This window comes from Anthonomus grandis, chromosome 7 (assembly GCF_022605725.1).
Source record: "Anthonomus grandis grandis chromosome 7, icAntGran1.3, whole genome shotgun sequence".
Classification (NCBI taxonomy): domain Eukaryota; kingdom Metazoa; phylum Arthropoda; class Insecta; order Coleoptera; family Curculionidae; genus Anthonomus; species Anthonomus grandis.
This window is the reverse complement of record NC_065552.1, coordinates 33,962,990-33,983,418: the sequence shown is the minus strand read 5'-3', so window position 1 is coordinate 33,983,418 and position 20,429 is coordinate 33,962,990. Positions and strand designations below refer to the sequence as shown.

The 20,429-nt window shown below is 36.1% G+C and overlaps 1 protein-coding gene and 1 long non-coding RNA gene across 7 annotated transcripts in view; both read right to left on the bottom strand.

Annotated features, from left to right (window-relative positions):
- Nucleotides 1-20,429, bottom strand: part of LOC126738967 (zinc finger protein rotund) — a 539,771-nt gene that overhangs the window by 357,752 nt on the left and 161,590 nt on the right. The window lies entirely within an intron of this gene.
- On the bottom strand, nt 1,819-12,153 carry LOC126738970 (uncharacterized). Of its 5 annotated transcripts, none has more exons than XR_007661502.1 (4): nt 11,600-12,153; nt 6,823-7,804; nt 5,370-5,775; nt 3,534-3,641 (listed from the first exon to the last, which is right to left on the bottom strand). It is a non-coding gene; the product is annotated as an uncharacterized LOC126738970 (long non-coding RNA). The 5 variants fall into 5 exon arrangements; XR_007661505.1 differs by lacking the exon at nt 5,370-5,775 and adding an exon at nt 4,324-4,688 and having other exon boundaries at nt 7,123-7,804; XR_007661504.1 differs by lacking the exons at nt 3,534-3,641; nt 5,370-5,775 and adding an exon at nt 1,819-1,958.

Here is a 20,429-nt window from a genome sequence, read left to right as displayed (position 1 = left end):
TAATGAAAAATAATAACCGTACCACGTAATACTCGTTTTATCCCTTTATTGTCTTCATATAGATTTTTGGATTAAGATATATAATATATTCCAAAGAATTGAAAGGTTTTTTATAGGCTCCTCAACTATAGGTTTGTCTTTTTATTAGACCCTACAGTAAAAAAGAGTGGTTTCCTTATTTAGACTGTTCTAATTAAAGTAAATAATATTTGTCAAATACAACTTGGTTATACATACGAGTATCCTAAAGAACAATCCACTTTAGATTTTTTGTAATGCTCAACAAATAATAAGCCGAAATACATAAGTGTACATATGAAATTTTGTTAAGTTGTATTAATTTACTGCCAATTATCAGTAAATGACTTGTTTTGTTCCTTATAAAATTCCTTATTTTTTATACTTATAATGAGTGAAAAAAATCCGAGAAGGTGAAATACAAAGCAAAAAAAAGGACAAGTTAGCAAGGTGCACATACAAACAAGTTTACAGGTGGAGAATAATTTTATTTAGGTACATAAATTCGTACGCCCAGGGAGAATGCTGTTTTTTTGTACACTAACTGGTAGATTAAATTAGGGAATTGACAGCTGTAAAATAGCCATACCAATCATTTAATTAAATATTAAAATATAATTTTAATAACAGAAGTTGTCCGGGTATTGATGCTCACTAATTAAATAAGCCCATCTTTCTACATGCCTAAATACCTACTCCACATAATAAATACAATTTATAAAATAGGATAAGTAACATCTAGTTTTAAAATATCAGTTGTTACCCCTATTCACAAATCAGGATCAGGAAAATGTTATAAATCAATTATTAGACTTTCTAAATAGGCAATAAGAACAATAACCTACTTCTGTTATCATTAGCCATTTAAACCATAACAGAAAATGTTCTGATGGTTTTATTGACTTAGTTAAGGCCTTCGATACGGTACCATATACTGAGCTCTTTCAAGTTCTAAAGCAGTATGGGTTGAGAAATATGCAATAACACTTAGGAAAAATTATTTACAAAATAAACAATTTGCTACCTCCCGGTTTGGATTTTGTTCAGAAAATTTTTTCTTTTCGAATTCGAACTAACTATACCAGCGGATTGTTCTCATCAAGTAGATCACAAAAATACCGGGTTATAAGGGAATCCGAGCAGAACTAAGAAATCGAGTATTTTTTCAACCTCGTTTTTGAGGCCAAAAATGGGCATCAAAAATGCCATATCCCGGCTATCGTAAAAGCTACGACCTTGCGGATGATCTCGTTGGTTTCAGAAGGATGAAGCTAAGACAAAACCGTTGGAATTTTCCCGATAGCTCCCATAGAAGCCGAGATATCGGCCTTCAAAGTTTGGGTTTTTTCATTTTTCGGGTATACCCCCCCGTTTGGATTTTTTTCAGAAAATTTTTTTTTTTCGATTTCGAACTAACTATACCAGCGGATTGTTCTCATTGAGTAGATTACGAAAATACCGGGTTATAACAGGATTCGATCAGAAATAAGGGAATGAGAGCTTTTTAAAAATTCGGAAATTGTCACTTTTCGACCTCGTTTTTGAGGCCAAAAATGGGCATCAAAAATGCCATATCTCGGCTATCGTAAAAGCTACGACCTTGCGGATGATCTCGTTGGTTTCAGAAGGACGAAACTAAGACAAAACCGTTGGAATTTTCCCGATAGCTCCCATAGAAGCCGAGATATCGGCCTTCAAAGTTTGGGTTTTTTCATTTTTCGGGTATACCCCCCCGTTTGGATTTTTTTCAGAAAAAATTTTTTTTTTCGATTTCGAACTAACTATACCAGCGGATTGTTCTCATCAAGTAGATCACAAAAATACCGGGTTATAAGGGAATCCGAGCAGAACTAAGAAATCGAGTATTTTTTCGACCTCGTTTTTGAGGCCAAAAATGGGCATCAAAAATGCCATATCTCGGCTATCGTAAAAGCTACGACCTTGTGGATAGTCTCGTTTGATTCAGAACGACGAAACTAAGACAAGACCGTTGGAATTTTCTCGATAGCTTTCATAGAAGCCGAGATATCGGCCTTCAAAGTTTGGGTTTTTTCATTTTTCGGGTATACCCCCCCGTTTGGATTTTTTTCATAAAATTTTTTTTTTGAATTCGAACTAACTATACCAGCGGATTGTGCTCATCAAGTAGATCACAAAAATACCGGGTTATAAGGGAATCCGAGCAGAACTAAGAAATCGAGTATTTTTTCGACCTCGTTTTTGAGGCCAAAAATGGGCATCAAAAATGCCATATCTCGGCTATCGTAAAAGCTACGACCTTGTGGATAGTCTCGTTTGATTCAGAACGACGAAACTAAGACAAAACCGTTGGAGTTTTCCCGATAGCTTCCATAGAAGCCGAGATATCGGCCTTCAAAGTTTGGGTTTTTTCATTTTTCGGGTATACCCCCCCGTTTGGATTTTTTTCAGAAAAATTTTATTTTTCGAATTCGAACTAACTATACCAGCGGATTGTTCTCATCAAGTAGATCACAAAAATACCGGGTTATAAGGGAATCCGAGCAGAACTAAGAAATCGAGTATTTTTTCGACCTCGTTTTTGAGGCCAAAAATGGGCATCAAAAATGCCATATCTCGGCTATCGTGAAAGCTACGACCTTGCGGATGATCTCGTTGGTTTCAGAAGGACGAAACTAAGACAAAACCGTTGGAATTTTCCCGATAGCTCCCATAGAAGCCAAGATATCGGCCTTCAAAGTTTGGGTTTTTTCATTTTTCGGGTATACCCCCCCGTTTGGATTTTTTTCAGAAAAATTTTTTTTTTCCGATTTCGAACTAACTATACCAGCGGATTGTTCTCATCAAGTAGATCACAAAAATACCGGGTTATAAGGGAATCCGAGCAGAACTAAGAAATCGAGTATTTTTTCGACCTCGTTTTTGAGGCCAAAAATGGGCATCAAAAATGCCATATCTCGGCTATCGTAAAAGCTACGTCCTTGCGGATGATCTCGTTGGTTTCAGAAGGACGAAACTAAGACAAAACCGTTGGAATTTTCCCGATAGCTCCCATAGAAGCCGAGATATCGGCCTTCAAAGTTTGGGTTTTTTCATTTTTCGGGTATACCCCCCCGTTTGGATTTTTTTCAGAAATTTTTTTTTTTTTTGATTTCGAACTAACTATACCAGCGGATTGTTCTCATCGAGTAGATTACGAAAATACCGGGTTATAACAGGATTCGATCAGAAATAAGGGAATGAGAGCTTTTTAAAAATTCGGAAATTGTCACTTTTCGACCTCGTTTTTGAGGCCAAAAATGGGCATCAAAAATGCCATATCTCGGCTATCGTAAAAGCTACGACCTTGCGGATGATCTCGTTGGTTTCAGAAGGACGAAACTAAGACAAAACCGTTGGAATTTTTCCGATAGCTCCCATAGAAGCCGAGATATCGGCCTTCAAAGTTTGGGTTTTTTCATTTTTCGGGTATACCCTCCCGTTTGGATTTTTTTCAGAAAAATTTTTTTTTTCGATTTCGAACTAACTATACCAGCGGATTGTTCTCATCGAGTAGATTACGAAAATACCGGGTTATAACAGGATTCGATCAGAAATAAGGGAATGAGAGCTTTTTAAAAATTCGGAAATTGTCACTTTTCGACCTCGTTTTTGAGGCCAAAAATGGGCATCAAAAATGCCATATCTCGGCTATCGTGAAAGCTACGACCTTGCGGATGATCTCGTTGGTTTCAGAAGGACGAAACTAAGACAAAACCGTTGGAATTTTCCCGATAGCTCCCATAGAAGCCAAGATATCGGCCTTCAAAGTTTGGGTTTTTTCATTTTTCGGGTATACCCCCCCGTTTGGATTTTTTTCAGAAAAATTTTTTTTTTTCGAATTCAAACTAACTATACCAGCGGATTGTGCTCATCAAGTAGATCACAAAAATACCGGGTTATAAGGGAATCCGAGCAGAACTAAGAAATCGAGTATTTTTTCGACCTCGTTTTTGAGGCCAAAAATGGGCATCAAAAATGCCATATCTCGGCTATCGTAAAAGCTACGTCCTTGCGGATGATCTCGTTGGTTTCAGAAGGACGAAACTAAGACAAAACCGTTGGAATTTTCCCGATAGCTCCCATAGAAGCCGAGATATCGGCCTTCAAAGTTTGGGTTTTTTCATTTTTCGGGTATACCCCCCCGTTTGGATTTTTTTAAAAAAAAATTTTTTTTTTCGAATTCGAACTAACTATACCAGCGGATTGTGCTCATCAAGTAGATCACAAAAATACCGGGTTATAAGGGAATCCGAGCAGAACTAAGAAATCGAGTATTTTTTCGACCTCGTTTTTGAGGCCAAAAATGGGCATCAAAAATGCCATATCTCGGCTATCGTAAAAGCTACGACCTTGCGGATGATCTCGTTGGTTTCAGAAGGACGAAACTAAGACAAAACCGTTGGAATTTTCCCGATAGCTCCCATAGAAGCCGAGATATCGGCCTTCAAAGTTTGGGTTTTTTCATTTTTCGGGTATACCCCCCCGTTTGGATTTTTTTCAGAAAATTTTTTTTTTTTCGATTTCGAACTAACTATACCAGCGGATTGTTCTCATCGAGTAGATTACGAAAATACCGGGTTATAACAGGATTCGATCAGAAATAAGGGAATAAGAGCTTTTTAAAAATTCGGAAATTGTCACTTTTCGACCTCGTTTTTGAGGCCAAAAATGGGCATCAAAAATGCCATATCTCGGCTATCGTAAAAGCTACGACCTTGCGGATGATCTCGTTGGTTTCAGAAGGACGAAACTAAGACAAAACCGTTGGAATTTTCCCGATAGCTCCCATAGAAGCCGAGATATCGGCCTTCAAAGTTTGGGTTTTTTCATTTTTCGGGTATACCCCCCCGTTTGGATTTTTTTCAGAAAAATTTTTTTTTTCGAATTCAAACTAACTATACCAGCGGATTGTGCTCATCAAGTAGATCACAAAAATACCGGGTTATAAGGGAATCCGAGCAGAACTAAGAAATCGAGTATTTTTTCGACCTCGTTTTTGAGGCCAAAAATGGGCATCAAAAATGCCATATCTCGGCTATCGTAAAAGCTACGACCTTGTGGATAGTCTCGTTTGATTCAGAACGACGAAACTAAGACAAAACCGTTGGAATTTTCCCGATAGCTTCCATAGAAGCCGAGATATCGGCCTTCAAAATTTGGGTTTTTTCATTTTTCGGGTATACCCCCCCGTTTGGATTTTTTTCATAAAATTTTTTTTTTTTCGAATTCGAACTAACTATACCAGCGGATTGTGCTCATCAAGTAGATCACAAAAATACCGGGTTATAAGGGAATCCGAGCAGAACTAAGAAATCGAGTATTTTTTCGACCTCGTTTTTGAGGCCAAAAATGGGCATCAAAAATGCCATATCTCGGCTATCGTAAAAGCTACGACCTTGCGGATGATCTCGTTGGTTTCAGAAGGACGAAACTAAGACAAAACCGTTGGAATTTTCCCGATAGCTCCCATAGAAGCCGAGATATCGGCCTTCAAAGTTTGGGTTTTTTCATTTTTCGGGTATACCCCCCCGTTTGGATTTTTTTCATAAAATTTTTTTTTTTTCGAATTCGAACTAACTATACCAGCGGATTGTGCTCATCAAGTAGATCACAAAAATACCGGGTTATAAGGGAATCCGAGCAGAACTAAGAAATCGAGTATTTTTTCGACCTCGTTTTTGAGGCCAAAAATGGGCATCAAAAATGCCATATCTCGGCTATCGTAAAAGCTACGACCTTGCGGATGGTCTCGTTTGATTCAGAACGACGAAACTAAGACAAGACCGTTGGAATTTTCCCGATAGCTCCCATAGAAGCCGAGATACCGGCCTTCAAAGTTTGGGTTTTTTCATTTTTCGGGTATACCCCCCCGTTTGGATTTTTTTCATAAAATTTTTTTTTTTTCGAATTCGAACTAACTATACCAGCGGATTGTGCTCATCAAGTAGATCACAAAAATACCGGGTTATAAGGGAATCCGAGCAGAACTAAGAAATCGAGTATTTTTTCGACCTCGTTTTTGAGGCCAAAAATGGGCATCAAAAATGCCATATCTCTGCTATCGTAAAAGCTACGACCTTGCGGATGATCTCGTTGGTTTCAGAAGGACGAAACTAAGACAAAACCGTTGGAATTTTTCCGATAGCTCCCATAGAAACCGAGATATCGGCCTTCAAAGTTTGGGTTTTTTCATTTTTCGGGTATACCCCCCCGTTTGGATTTTTTTCAGAAAAATTTTTTTTTTCCGATTTCGAACTAACTATACCAGCGGATTGTTCTCATCAAGTAGATCACAAAAATACCGGGTTATAAGGGAATCCGAGCAGAACTAAGAAATCGAGTATTTTTTCGACCTCGTTTTTGAGGCCAAAAATGGGCATCAAAAATGCCATATCTCGGCTATCGTAAAAGCTACGTCCTTGCGGATGATCTCGTTGGTTTCAGAAGGACGAAACTAAGACAAAACCGTTGGAATTTTCCCGATAGCTCCCATAGAAGCCGAGATATCGGCCTTCAAAGTTTGGGTTTTTTCATTTTTCGGGTATACCCCCCCGTTTGGATTTTTAAAAAAAAAAATTTTTTTTTTCGAATTCGAACTAACTATACCAGCGGATTGTGCTCATCAAGTAGATCACAAAAATACCGGGTTATAACAGGATTCGATCAGAAATAAGGGAATGAGAGCTTTTTAAAAATTCGGAAATTGTCACTTTTCGACCTCGTTTTTGAGGCCAGAAATGGGCATCAAAAATGCCATATCTCGGCTATCGTAAAAGCTACGACCTTGCGGATGATCTCGTTGGTTTCAGAAGGACGAAACTAAGACAAAACCGTTGGAATTTTCCCGATAGCTCCCATAGAAGCCGAGATATCGGCCTTCAAAGTTTGGGTTTTTTCATTTTTCGGGTATACCCCCCCGTTTGGATTTTTTTCAGAAAATTTTTTTTTTTTCGATTTCGAACTAACTATACCAGCGGATTGTTCTCATCGAGTAGATTACGAAAATACCGGGTTATAACAGGATTCGATCAGAAATAAGGGAATAAGAGCTTTTTAAAAATTCGGAAATTGTCACTTCTCGACCTCGTTTTCGAGGCCAAAAATGGGCATCAAAAATGCCATATCTCGGCTATCGTAAAAGCTACGACCTTGCGGATGATCTCGTTGGTTTCAGAAGGACGAAACTAAGACAAAACCGTTGGAATTTTCCCGATAGCTTCCATAGAAGCCGAGATATCGGCCTTCAAAGTTTGGGTTTTTTCATTTTTCGGGTATACCCCCCCGTTTGGATTCTTTTCAGAAATTTTTTTTTTTTTCGAATTCGAACTAACTATACCAGCGGATTGTTCTCATCAAGTAGATCACAAAAATACCGGGTTATAAGGGAATCCGAGCAGAACTAAGAAATCGAGTATTTTTTCGACCTCGTTTTTGAGGCCAAAAATGGGCATCAAAAATGCCATATCTCGGCTATCGTGAAAGCTACGACCTTGCGGATGATCTCGTTGGTTTCAGAAGGACGAAACTAAGACAAAACCGTTGGAATTTTCCCGATAGCTCCCATAGAAGCCAAGATATCGGCCTTCAAAGTTTGGGTTTTTTCATTTTTCGGGTATACCCCCCCGTTTGGATTTTTTTCAGAAAAATTTTTTTTTTTCGAATTCAAACTAACTATACCAGCGGATTGTGCTCATCAAGTAGATCACAAAAATACCGGGTTATAAGGGAATCCGAGCAGAACTAAGAAATCGAGTATTTTTTCGACCTCGTTTTTGAGGCCAAAAATGGGCATCAAAAATGCCATATCTCGGCTATCGTAAAAGCTACGTCCTTGCGGATGATCTCGTTGGTTTCAGAAGGACGAAACTAAGACAAAACCGTTGGAATTTTTCCGATAGCTCCCATAGAAGCCGAGATATCGGCCTTCAAAGTTTGGGTTTTTTCATTTTTCGGGTATACCCCCCCGTTTGGATTTTTTAAAAAAAAAATTTTTTTTTTCGAATTCGAACTAACTATACCAGCGGATTGTGCTCATCAAGTAGATCACAAAAATACCGGGTTATAAGGGAATCCGAGCAGAACTAAGAAATCGAGTATTTTTTCGACCTCGTTTTTGAGGCCAAAAATGGGCATCAAAAATGCCATATCTCGGCTATCGTAAAAGCTACGACCTTGCGGATGATCTCGTCGGTTTCAGAAGGACGAAACTAAGACAAAACCGTTGGAATTTTCCCGATAGCTCCCATAGAAGCCGAGATATCGGCCTTCAAAGTTTGGGTTTTTTCATTTTTCGGGTATACCCCCCCGTTTGGATTTTTTTCAGAAAAAATTTTTTTTTTCGATTTCGAACTAACTATACCAGCGGATTGTTCTCATCAAGTAGATCACAAAAATACCGGGTTATAAGGGAATCCGAGCAGAACTAAGAAATCGAGTATTTTTTCGACCTCGTTTTTGAGGCCAAAAATGGGCATCAAAAATGCCATATCTCGGCTATCGTAAAAGCTACGACCTTGCGGATGATCTCGTTGGTTTCAGAAGGACGAAACTAAGACAAAACCGTTGGAATTTTCCCGATAGCTCCCATAGAAGCCGAGATATCGGCCTTCAAAGTTTGGGTTTTTTCATTTTTCGGGTATACCCCCCCGTTTGGATTTTTTTCAGAAAATTTTTTTTTTTCGATTTCGAACTAACTATACCAGCGGATTGTTCTCATCGAGTAGATTACGAAAATACCGGGTTATAACAGGATTCGATCAGAAATAAGGGAATGAGAGCTTTTTAAAAATTCGGAAATTGTCACTTTTCGACCTCGTTTTTGAGGCCAAAAATGGGCATCAAAAATGCCATATCTCGGCTATCGTAAAAGCTACGACCTTGCGGATGATCTCGTTGGTTTCAGAAGGACGAAACTAAGACAAAACCGTTGGAATTTTCTCGATAGCTCCCATAGAAGCCGAGATATCGGCCTTCAAAGTTTGGGTTTTTTCATTTTTCGGGTATACCCCCCCGTTTGGATTTTTTTCAGAAAAATTTTTTTTTTTCGAATTCGAACTAACTATACCAGCGGATTGTTCTCATCAAGTAGATCACAAAAATACCGGGTTATAAGGGAATCCGAGCAGAACTAAGAAATCGAGTATTTTTTCGACCTGGTTTTTGAGGCCAAAAATGGGCATCAAAAATGCCATATCTCGGCTATCGTAAAAGCTACGACCTTGTGGATAGTCTCGTTTGATTCAGAACGACGAAACTAAGACAAAACCGTTGGAATTTTCCCGATAGCTTCCATAGAAGCCGAGATATCGGCCTTCAAAGTTTGGGTTTTTTCATTTTTCGGGTATACCCCCCCGTCTGGATTTTTTTCAGAAAAAATTTTTTTTTTCGAATTCGAACTAACTATACCAGCGGATTGTTCTCATCGAGTAGATTACGAAAATACCGGGTTATAAGGGAATCCGAGCAGAACTAAGAAATCGAGTATTTTTTCGACCTCGTTTTTGAGGCCAAAAATGGGCATCAAAAATGCCATATCTCGGCTATCGTAAAAGCTACGACCTTGCGGATGATCTCGTTGGTTTCAGAAGGACGAAACTAAGACAAAACCGTTGGAATTTTCTCGATAGCTCCCATAGAAGCCGAGATATCGGCCTTCAAAGTTTGGGTTTTTTCATTTTTCGGGTATACCCCACCCGTTTGGATTTTTTTCAGAAAAATTTTTTTTTTTCGATTTCGAACTAACTATACCAGCGGATTGTTCTCATCGAGTAGATTACGAAAATACCGGGTTATAAGGGAATCCGAGCAGAACTAAGAAATCGAGTATTTTTTCGACCTCGTTTTTGAGGCCAAAAATGGGCATCAAAAATGCCATATCTCTGCTATCGTAAAAGCTACGACCTTGCGGATGATCTCGTTGGTTTCAGAAGGACGAAACTAAGACAAAACCGTTGGAATTTTTCCGATAGCTCCCATAGAAGCCGAGATACCGGCCTTCAAAGTTTGGGTTTTTTCATTTTTCGGGTATACCCCCCCGTTTGGATTTTTTTCATAAAATTTTTTTTTTTTCGAATTCGAACTAACTATACCAGCGGATTGTGCTCATCAAGTAGATCACAAAAATACCGGGTTATATGGGAATCCGAGCAGAACTAAGAAATCGAGTATTTTTTCGACCTCGTTTTTGAGGCCAAAAATGGGCATCAAAAATGCCATATCTCGGCTATCGTAAAAGCTACGTCCTTGCGGATGATCTCGTTGGTTTCAGAAGGACGAAACTAAGACAAAACCGTTGGAATTTTCCCGATAGCTCCCATAGAAGCCGAGATACCGGCCTTCAAAGTTTGGGTTTTTTCATTTTTCGGGTATACCCCCCGTTTGGATTTTTTTCATAAAATTTTTTTTTTTTCGAATTCGAACTAACTATACCAGCGGATTGTGCTCATCAAGTAGATCACAAAAATACCGGGTTATAAGGGAATCCGAGCAGAACTAAGAAATCGAGTATTTTTTCGACCTCGTTTTTGAGGCCAAAAATGGGCATCAAAAATGCCATATCTCGGCTATCGTAAAAGCTACGACCTTGCGGATGATCTCGTTGGTTTCAGAATGACGAAACTAAGACAAAACCGTTGGAATTTTCCCGATAGCTCCCACCGAAGCCGAGATATCGGCCTTCAAAGTTTGGGTTTTTTCATTTTTCGGGTATACCCCCCCGTTTGGATTTTTAAAAAAAAAATTTTTTTTTTCGAATTCGAACTAACTATACCAGCGGATTGTTCTCATCAAGTAGATCACAAAAATACCGGGTTATAAGGGAATCCGAGCAGAACTAAGAAATCGAGTATTTTTTCGACCTCGTTTTTGAGGCCAAAAATGGGCATCAAAAATGCCATATCTCTGCTATCGTAAAAGCTACGACCTTGCGGATGATCTCGTTGGTTTCAGAAGGACGAATCTAAGACAAAACCGTTGGAATTTTCCCGATAGCTCCCATAGAAGCCAAGATATCGGCCTTCAAAGTTTGGGTTTTTTCATTTTTCGGGTATACCCCCCCGTTTGGATTTTTTTCAGAAAAATTTTTTTTTTTCGAATTCAAACTAACTATACCAGCGGATTGTGCTCATCAAGTAGATCACAAAAATACCGGGTTATAAGGGAATCCGAGCAGAACTAAGAAATCGAGTATTTTTTCGACCTCGTTTTTGAGGCCAAAAATGGGCATCAAAAATGCCATATCTCGGCTATCGTAAAAGCTACGACCTTGCGGATGATCTCGTTGGTTTCAGAAGGACGAAACTAAGACAAAACCGTTGGAATTTTCCCGATAGCTCCCATAGAAGCCGAGATATCGGCCTTCAAAGTTTGGGTTTTTTCATTTTTCGGGTATACCCCCCCGTTTGGATTTTTTTCAGAAATTTTTTTTTTTCGATTTCGAACTAACTATACCAGCGGATTGTTCTCATCGAGTAGATTACGAAAATACCGGGTTATAACAGGATTCGATCAGAAATAAGGGAATGAGAGCTTTTTAAAAAATCGGAAATTGTCACTTTTCGACCTCGTTTTTGAGGCCAAAAATGGGCATCAAAAATGCCATATCTCGGCTATCGTAAAAGCTACGACCTTGCGGATGATCTCGTTGGTTTCAGAAGGACGAAACTAAGACAAAACCGTTGGAATTTTCCCGATAGCTCCCATAGAAGCCGAGATATCGGCCTTCAAAGTTTGGGTTTTTTCATTTTTCGGGTATACCCCCCCGTTTGGATTTTTTTCAGAAAAATTTTTTTTTTCGAATTCGAACTAACTATACCAGCGGATTGTTCTCATCAAGTAGATCACAAAAATACCGGGTTATAAGGGAATCCGAGCAAAACTAAGAAATCGAGTATTTTTTCGACCTCGTTTTTGAGGCCAAAAATGGGCATCAAAAATGCCATATCTCGGCTATCGTAAAAGCTACGACCTTGCGGATGATCTCGTTGGTTTCAGAAGGACATAACTAAGACAAAACCGTTGGAATTTTCCCGATAGCTCCTATAGAAGCCGAGATATCGGCCTTCAAAGTTTGGGTTTTTTCATTTTTCGGGTATACCCCCCCGTTTAGATTATTTTCAGAAATTTTTTTTTTTTCGAATTCGACCTAACTATACCAGCGGATTGTTCTCATCAAGTAGATCATGAAAATACCGGGTTATAACAGGATTCGATCAGTAATAAGGGAATGAGAGCTTTTTGAATATTCGGAATTTGTCACTTTTTGACCTCGTTTTTGAGGCCAAAAATGGGCATCAAAAATGCCATATCTCGGCTATCGTAAAAGCTACCACCTTGCGAATGGTCTCGTTGGATTCAGAAGGACGAAACTAAGACAAAACCGTTGGAATTTTCCCGATAGCTCCCATAGACGCCGGGATATCGGCCTTCAAAGTTTGGGTTTTTTCATTTTTCGGGTATACCCCCCCGTTTGGATTTTTTTCAGAAAAATTTTTTTTTTCGAATTCGATCTTACTATACCAGCGGATTGTTCTCATCAAGTAGATTACGAAAACACCGGGTTATAAAAGGATTCGATCAGAAATAAGGAAATGAGAGCTTCCTGAATATTCGGAAGTTGTCACTTTTTGACCTCGTTTTTGAGGCCAAAAACGAGGGGGTTCGTTTGGATTTTTTTCAGAAATTTTTTCTTTTTCGAATTCGAACTAACTATACCAGCGGATTGTTCTCATCAAGTTGATCACTAATATACCGGGTTATAAGGGAGTCCGAGCAGAACTAAGAAATCGAGTATTTTTTCGACCTCGTTTTTGAGGCCAAAAATGGGCATCAAAAATGCCATATCTCGGCTATCGTAAAAGCTACGACCTTGCGGATGGTCTCGTTGCATTCAGAACGACGAAATTAAGACAAAACCGTTGGAATTTTCTCGATAGCTCAATATTGATATTTTGAAGTAGCTCCAGATCTCCCATGTAGGATTTTGATTAAAAAGTAATAAGATCCCACCTCTTATGGCGGATAGTGATGTGATCCATATGTAGCATATCAAGTATATCTGCACCATTCTGATTATCCAAGATATACAGTTCATATGCAATTTGTTTTAAAAATTTGTGTTCAACTAGTTGAAGAACATCAATATGTACCCCACAGAAAGGAGACCATACACATGAGGCACTTACTCCAGATTAGGACGGACCAGGGCACAGTGTTTTCAAGTGTTTTCAAAGCGGCAATACTTGTGAAGTCTCGAGTATATCTCCTAACAAAACCAAGCATCCAAAAAGCCTTATTGATAACACTATTACTAAGTGATGAGAAAGTTGTAAGCTTGTATCGAAAGTGACACTCAAATCCTTAAAACGAAGAGCTCTGTTAAGGGTATGGCGACCGATCTTGTAGTCAAAATTAATAATATTTGTAGAACGACAAAAGGTCATTATTTTACATTTAGCTGCATTGAGTTCCATACCACTTCCTTCACACCAAACTACCAAATTATTTAGATCATATTGAGAAGCAAATTAAGCTTGAATGTAGCACAAATTAATGAGATTAATTTTTCTCTCACTAAGGTAAACAGACTTGATTATTCTTTTTTTTTTATTAATGGCCTTGTGTTTCGGGCATTGATTATTTATATTTTTTAATTGACAATAACTATCAAATAAAAGAAGTTTCACGGAATAAATACCTTGTAGATGTAATAGTCAATGATCAAAATCTTCAATGGCATATAATTACGAAATATCTAGCAGATACACTTAAAATGTTGATTTAAACATTTTCTATTATCAGAATATTTTTTAATTTAGAAATTTTTTTAAATAAATCCCTGACTGAGCCAAATTTGAAATATGGCATCTTGGTATCGGATGCTTATACAATAATGTATTGCATAAATTAAATCTTGTACGTAAGTATATTTTAAAAGCCAAAACTTTGTCCTAAAGAATATCTATTTACCGAACAAACCACCAATATAAGAACTTTATATGTAACATCAATTTATTCACACATTCACAACCATGAAATTACTAAAAAGCAAACAAATCACAATGGTAACACAAGAGCAAGAGCTGGAGGTAACTTGGTACACCAAATAATTTCAAAAGTCTTAACCTTAGTTTATCTTACACCAAAAATGTTTATTATTCTAACACCTGAATTAAAGGGAATAAAAAAACAAAAAGTATGTGCACAACAAATATAATATTTTCTCCTTGTTTTTTTAGGAATTTAAGTAGGTACTATAGTCCTTTTTCATAGATTATTAAGTGTTAATCCTAAAGTTTACAGTTAAAATCCCAACTGCTCAAAACGAAAATTCAGTTAAAATTTTCACACGACAAAAACTCAATGAACAATGCAAAAGCTTCTAGAATTAAATGTTATCTAGTTTAAACTGGACCTATAATACACGTGCAAAAATATTATATCATCCAAAAAAATTCCCATCAAGGTCCTCATAGGTCATGAGAAAGTTTCAGCTAAAATAGAACAAGAAATTAGTGCAAAAAGTTTAGCAAACCCTGTAAGACCAGATTTATTTGAAAGGGTTGCCGGACATCGCCGCCTAGTTTTACCAGTTTAAGTCGAAACTTTCGCAGCGATTCGTGAATACATAATTCGCGAATTAAATATACACGAAAATGCGACAAGAACTTGTTTTAAAGGGGTGAGAGAATCGGTCGGGTTTTGCTAGTCCCACAATGCGTGATGGGAGATATATCGCGCAAATTAAATAGCGAAAACTTGAATTAAATTAGAAAATAGAAAAGGGGTTGGAATTGCAGGTTTTTTTTTGTTGTTAAAGAAGCGTTATTAAAATTTTTAATTTGTTTTGTTAGTTGTGGGAAATTAAAAGTGGGATGACTGGACCATTGGGAAAAGAGTTTGTAGACAAGATAAAAGAGATTTTTGATTCTAGTAAAATAACGGGTTTAAATTTTTTTGCTGAAAAGGGGTTAGATTTTATAACGGTTAATAGAAACATAATGCGTATTTATATGGTATGCAAAAAAACATTACAGTTATTTAACGGTATTAACGGTTCTTGAGTAAAGAATAAATGGAAAATTCAGGATATTTAGCTCAAGAGTTCCAAACATAGTAAGAAAAACACATTTTAGCGTACAATTATGTTTTAGAATTAAGTTTTAAACAACTTATGAGTTAAAAAAGATTTCCTTCCAATTTAAACTACTATAAATAAATATTTAATTTAATAAATATTTGTATGTACATTCCTCCTAAATTATTAAAATGACTAAAGGCTTCTTTTATCATATTTATACATTATTTACCAGACAAGAAAAAGAGTCACTTAATTTTGTCGCAAAGGTCATGAATGCAAAAAACTCCATAGCTACATATTTTCATAATATGTAAATTTTGAAATCAGGCAAATCTCCTAAAATATTATAATAGTTTAAGCATCTGGAAAATAAACCCTTTTCATCAGAAAAAAAATTAGATAGGGCATATCACCAACACTAAACCATAATCGACTATTTTAAATAAAATAAATATAGGTAAACCGTGACCAATTATGTTATGCTTTTAAATTTTGTAGTTTTATTATAATGTGAGGACCTACCTTACCAAATTATTAAAAAAATTGTAAAATACGATGAAAAATTGTAGTAAATATTTTTTTGAGTTAGTAAACTTTATATTTCTTTAAGCAATATTATTCTTTTTAACTAACTTTCAACACTAAAGAAAGTAAAATAATTATGACGATTGTCTTTAAAAATTGTTATAATCAATACGTCAAGTAGCCATTTTACTTTTATAAATTAATAAAAACGTATTTTGATACAGGTATTGTAGACATTAACACGTTCGTGGACAATGCGGCTATAGCCGTCATATTATTGGCCCTTGTTTTGGACATGACGGTTATAAGAGTCATGCATATTCTTGTTAATAAGTAAATGACGGCCTAACCCGTCACAGTGTGCATGTGGTATTATGGGTCCTCAGAGAAAGTGTCCTATCATATACCGCCAAAACATTAAAAACGTCCCATAGAAGGCGTATATTTAAACACGTGTATAATTTTTTGCGCGTCGGTTCCTGTATGGTAGTGACGGTCATGACCGTCCGAAATTGCATTTGATTTCTGTTAGTTGTCGAAAAACTGTCGTTGTGCAAGCATGCTGATTCAACAGGTATGTGGTATGAGGATGTTAAACCTATTCGTGTGTTTGGCTTTGATAACTTGGTTAACTGAGGCCCAGTTAACGTAAAAGAAAATTTATCCCCTTTTGATATTTTCAAAGACATTTTTTCTGATGAAATTTTTGATATGTTAGTAACGTCTACCAACATTTATGGAAATAAGCTGTGCAAATCTAATAGACCTTCACTTAGAAATAGGCGTATGCTTAAATTTTGGGAAACTGGCGGAAATTAGCAAGTTTTTGGGAATATGTTTACTTCAGGCACAAGTAAAGGAACCAAGTGTACATTTATTCAGCAACAACTGTTTATACTACCATCCAATATTTCCATATTGTATGTCTGGCCGTCGCTTTGAGCAGTTACTATGATGTATTAGTTGCTATGAAAGACCAAATGCAGATAAGAATTTAGAAAAAAAAGTAGCAAAAAGTTTCTGGTATTTGGTAGTAAAAAATTTCCAGAAATCCTACAGACCTTATGAAAAACTTTCTTTAGATGTGTCTTATTATTTAGAGGCCTTAGATGTGTCTTATTATTTATGAAATATTTTTTTTTAACTTACGACTTCCGCCGGTTACATATTAAATCCAGAGATTTGTCAGGGCAAATCTGACTCTGATTAAATTGGAGGAAAAACGCACCTTCTTGCTAAAAGATTAATGAAACCTTCCTTAGATCTTGGACATCATGTTTACATGGATAATTATTATAATTCTGTAGAGCTATCTCAAGAGTTATTACGTCATCAGATGCATACCACTGGAATCCTTCGCAAAACAAGGAAAGGCAATCCTAAAGAAGTCGTTGATTGTAAACTTAAAAAGGGAGACCATATATGGAGAAGATCTGGAGAGCTGTATGTCTCAAAATGGAAGGATAAGAGGGAGGTGCTATTTATATCGACTGTCAACAATTCTGAGCTAGCAGAGGTTCCTAATAAATTCGGCCAATTAAAAGTAAAACCAAAAGCTATTGCCAATTACAATGTCAGGTATAGACCGTTGTGATCAAATGGTGCACTTTTATTCTTCACCTCGTAAGACTGTGCGATGGTACAAGAAAGATATATTCCATTTGTTAGATCTGTGGGTTTGAAATTCCTTTTTCATGTATAAAAAATGCATCCTAAGGCAACCTTCTTAACTTTTCGGGATAATATAATACTTACCCTACTTCAACTTTCTGAAGGCGTTGATACTGGTTCTGATGTAGTTAAAACTATTAGAGTTAGAAGGTCGAGAACTGGTGGAGCTCAAACTGCCGAACCTGGTCCATCACAATAATTAAATAATCAACAAATGTTTCAACATTTTCCCGAAAAAATCCCTGCACCAGATGGATTTAAAAGAAAAACCTATTTTCTACGTTGTAGACTATGTTCGAAAAATAGTGTAAGGGATGTACTGACAAACCAGGTCTATGTCCCACGTGCTTTGAAAGCTATTATAATAATACTTAATTTTTTATATTTTTTTTTCGTTGTTATTTAGGTATTATTAAGTTTTTTTTAAATATTTTCTATGTAAGAATATTTTATGTTTTTGTTCTATTTTCGTATACGGTTATAGCAAATGCATATCAAAGAAAACCAACATCCATATGCAAATGACGGGTATAACCGTCATTAAAAATTTTGACAAAAATTTGTGTTTTCATTTTAAAATTATTACAACATATTAGCCCTATAACTTAAAATTCATTAATCCCTCAGAAAATTAAAAAATAAATAAGTGTCCCTGCGGCAACCACCCAGAATCAAAAATGTCCATGAACGTGTTAACATTAGATATAAATAATAATAAATCTTATGATTACCGGTAAATATACTTGTAAAATAGGCTTTAATTTAATTTTTAGTATCGCATTAAATCTTGGTTAATAAAAGACTAGAAGCTTATCAAAATTGTTCAAGTTTAAATTCAGTAAGCCTGTAAAAGGCTTGAATTAAACTTAAATTTAGAGGATGATATTCAACAAATTAATATAAAATATTCATTGTAAAGGCCCAATAACATTGGAGTAACTTTTAAACAGAGAATATTTAGCTGCCGTATTTTTATTCAACTACTTACAAAATAACTCCTTTTTTAAACTACCAATCAAGAGTGAAATAATCATAAGTTGCTTTTCAACTAATTTAGAACAACAGGTGGCAGTTATAAGATAAAAACTGTTATTCCTAGCTCAGGTTCAAGATGAGATACTCCACGTGAGATACTCTAACAACAACTGCAAATACAACTGGTAATATGGTAATTTTAGGAATCAGGGTCCATTGCCAGAAGTTCTTGATGAAGATCTAGGAGGATTATGAAATGTTGGTTTAATTACAGGCATTTATTGTTAAAGATGCTTGCAAATTGGTGAAATAGTTACATGTAAAGTAATAAAATGAATTGAAATAGTAGAAATTAAGTATATGGGATTAAAGATAGACTTTTCCCCTTTTGACCAGCAGATTTGTCTACTATTTGCCTAAAACTGATATCTTAAAAAAATACAAGTATTTATTTATATTATCTAGATATAAATAAGTACTTCTGAAAAAATATTATTATTTCCTTCCTTATGGCCAAAATTTAACTTTAATCGCTTTCACTATATATATTAGCAAAGGAATTATATAAATTTAAGATCATAAGCTCAATAACGTAAACATTTATGTATGTATATTGTATATTTTATTTAAAATGTAGTAATCGTCTATATGTTTAATATTAGGTTATAATTATTAATTCCTTTGAAGAAAAAGACAAACTTTTACGTTTAGGCAGACATACCCCAAAGTGGAATAATGTCTAATAAACTTATTTGGTTGCTATTTAACCATTAATGTCCTCTGTAATCGACGTATATAAAGTCTCTTCATTTATAGTTTTTTATATAGTCAAGAGACAACTATTTTCTTTCTAATTAAAATGAAATTAATAAAGATTTTGATTCAAAAAAGTGAATTTTAAAAAGTATTTATTTTAGGAATGGATCAATCCTTCTTGCATGAAAATGTCCAATAAGAAAATACAGGAGTAATGTAGATCAATAAAATATTTCAGAAGAAATATAACAAAGGTATGCATAATTTAAATGGGGATGGTTAATTTAATATTAAAAACATAGAAATAAGGAAAAAACGTTTGTTTGTCGAAAACAAGTCACAGATTCCAATATTCGACATAATTATTTAACTAGAAGTAACGTGTCTAAATTGTGGAAATATGTGCAATTCAATAATTCAGATAAAAAATAAAAACTTATAAATTAAAAAAAAAATACAAATATATTAGGGTAGACAATACAGGTACTAATTGAGAGAAAAAAGTGAGGTGAGGGAGGCAAAAATACATTAATATTAGACCTAAGATTTTGTTGTTAATTAGTAGATTTATTAGTTAGTTTGACTAACACAAACTTCCATAAAAATTATTCATAATATCAGAAGCATCACAATAAATTAAATCAATTAAGCTAAGTGCAGAAACTCTGGTTGGCTCAGAAACAATTTGACTCAAACTAAATGTTTTCAAGATATTATTTAAAAGAATGACGAAGATATAGAGTTTTTTTGACTAATAATAAACGTTTAGTCCCAAGAAAACATCCGCAAGGAAAATATTTTAACTAGCCTCTCCTTTCCAAGATCCAAACATAACACTCCATGGATGTATGTAGGTCAAGAACCGAAAAAAAGGTCGTGGATGGCAAGAAGGAGGGAGGCCGGGCGTTTTTCTATATCGATTTCCACCGGCGGAAAAAAGCGAGGCGTCTGGTCCCGGGGTTCGGCACTTGCCATGAATTTTTTATGGACCCCCGAATAACGGAGGGACCAAAAATATATAAGGGGGCGGGAGGGACGGAGGGTGGGAAACAGTCGGAGGGACGTAGGCGGTGTCGCCCGGGGGAGCACGCCGAAAAATGATGTGACAACAACGACGGGGGGTGTGGGGGAGTAAAGAGGCATCAGACAGGTGTTTTGAGGTGATTCGATCTCGATTGCTCCTCCTGCTGCTGCGGGTATGAAATATTATATCACGAGGTCTTGGTACGGGGTAAGAAGTAGGTGAACTTAGCTTCGAGCATTTATTAAAATGAATATCGATTTTATCGTCAAATAATATATCATCATCCTGAAGGAAACTTTGTAATTGAAATAATATTGAATAAACTTTTTCATGGATAAGGCATTTATTGCCTGAAGCTTTTAT